Below are 2500 nucleotides of genomic sequence, written 5' to 3' on the forward strand. Positions count from 1 at the left end.
GTTTTCTTTTGCAGCCCCCACTCAGACCTACTTACTCTTGTGAGAGCACCAGAAACGGCAGATAATTTCCTTTGGATATTTTTTACATGGGGGGTGAATAGGAGCCTTTCATCAAGTGTGATGCCGAGGTATGTATGTTCCTGGACAAACCTAATCCTTTCCCCATCAAGTTCAAGTCTAGGTGGTCTTTCTCTATCAAATTTACCTTTGATGGTTATGGCTACCGTTTTCTGTTTGGAGATCCCTAGTTTATTCTGTGTGGTCCATTCGCTTATGGCTTGTAGTGCTATCCTACCCCTTTCTTCGAGCTGCGACCTACTCTTCCCTTTTATGATGATGGCTAGATCATCTGCATAGGCCACTTTATCCCACTGCTCACCATCCTTCCGTTGTACCACTTCGTCAAATACAAGGTTCCAGAGAAAGGGGCCACATATAGAACCTTGTGGGCAGCCCTTTGTGATGTTTTTCGTAACTGACCCAGAGTTGCTGTAGACAGTGGCCTTCCTGTTCTTAAAGTAGTTTTCTACTAGGTGGTACATGTTTTGGGGACAACGCATCGCTCTAAGTCGCCTCATTACACTTGGCCACCATAAATTGTCGAAGGCGCCTGCTATGTCCACAAAAATGACAACAACATATTTTTCTTCACAGTTTGCACTGGAGACAACCTGCCTGATTGCCATTTCTGTGGATGCACCCTTTCTGAAGCCAAATTGGTTTGTTGCCTTTAGTCCTGACTCTTCATACCTTTTGTCCAGTCTGGTCACTATTAGCCTTTCTAATACTTTGCCAAGGATAGGGAGCAGGCAGATGGGTCGATAAGACTTCACCTCATCCCTTGGCTTTGTGATAGACTTAAGTAATATGCAGACATTTCCTATTTTCCAATTGTCTGGGAAAGTGGACTCTCTAAGGCAGCTGTTATAGGTATCAATGAGGAGAGCAGGATTGTGTTCCCATATCCGCTTTATAATGGCATCATCTATGCCATCTGGTCCTGTGGCTTTGTGTGGTTTGCATGCCTTCACTGCAGTCTCTATCTCTTGTGCTGTGAAGTCTGGCTCGTTTCCTTCATTTTGGTACCCTATATTTTGCTCCTTCACAGCTGATTGCTGTATTGTGTCCTCCTCTGGGTTGTCATCCGGTAGTAGGTTATTCAACAGTTCTTTCACTGTTTCCTGCCAGGTCATTGTAGGGCCTCTTCCTGCCACTTTTACATTACTGAGGACAGTTTCGGTGCCATATTTAGGGCGAAGGATTCTATCGGTCAGCTTCCAAGGGTCATTGCTGTTGCACTCCTTTACCCATTTCTTCCATGTATCTGTCTTCGCTTTCGTAATTTCTTTGTTATATTTATTTTTTGTGCTTCTGTAAGTTGTCTTTGCTGCCAGTATTTCTGCCTCACGATTTGCACGTCGCGCATTCTGGAGCCGGTGTCGAGCTGCAATTGTGTCCTGCCGCATTTTTGTCAATGTTTCATTCCACCAAGGAACAGCATTCTTCAGCCGTGTTCTTCTCCTCATGGCCTTCCTGCAGCTCTCCTGTATTGCTGTCTGTAGGAGGTCTACTTTCTCATTTACATTTGTTCCCACGGCGTTTGGCCAGTTTTCCACTCTGGTGGTCAGCTGGCAATCAAAAATTTGCCATTTTGCAAAGGTGGTGTTGTATCTCAGTAGCTCTTCTATGACCCTCTCCCTATGTTGTTTTGAGATCTCGAACGTGAAGTAGATAGGGACAGCGGGAATCTCGTTAATCCATTCATGCGCGTCACTAATTAGATGACGAGGCATTTGGCTACCTTAAGAGAGTCATAGTTACTCCCGCCGTTTACCCGCGCTTGCTTGAATTTCTTCACGTTGACATTCAGAGCACTGGGCAGAAATCACATTGCGTCAACACCCGCTAGGGCCATCGCAATGCTTTGTTTTAATTAGACAGTCGGATTCCCCCAGTCCGTGCCAGTTCTGAGTTGATCGTTGAATGGCGGCCGAAGAGAATCCGCGCACCCGCGCGCCCCCGGAGGAGCACGCTAAGGCGGACGCGGCCTCGCAGCAAGGAAGATCCGTGGGAGGCCAAGGCACGGGACCGAGCTCGGATCCTGCACGCAGGTTGAAGCACCGGGGCGCGAACGCCGCGCAGGCGCGCGCATCCTGCACCGCCGGCCAGCACGAGGCCGACCAACGGCGAGAGCAGACCACGCCCGCGCTAAACGCCCGCACTTACCGGCACCCCTACGGCACTCACCTCGCCCAGGCCCGGCACGTTAGCGCTGACCCACTTCCCGACCAAGCCCGACACGCCCCGATCCTCAGAGCCAATCCTTATCCCGAAGTTACGGATCCAATTTGCCGACTTCCCTTACCTACATTATTCTATCGACTAGAGGCTCTTCACCTTGGAGACCTGCTGCGGATATGGGTACGAACCGGCGCGACACCTCCACGTGGCCCTCTCCCGGATTTTCAAGGTCCGAGGGGAAGATCGGGACACCGCCGCA

At 49.6% G+C, this 2500-nt stretch overlaps 1 pseudogene; it reads right to left on the reverse strand.

Moving 5' to 3' along the window:
• Window positions 1-2500, reverse strand: part of LOC126430908 (large subunit ribosomal RNA) — a 7147-nt pseudogene that overhangs the window by 2462 nt on the left and 2185 nt on the right.

Source organism: Schistocerca serialis, unplaced genomic scaffold (assembly GCF_023864345.2).
Source record: "Schistocerca serialis cubense isolate TAMUIC-IGC-003099 unplaced genomic scaffold, iqSchSeri2.2 HiC_scaffold_1067, whole genome shotgun sequence".
Taxonomy (NCBI): Eukaryota; Metazoa; Arthropoda; class Insecta; order Orthoptera; family Acrididae; genus Schistocerca; species Schistocerca serialis.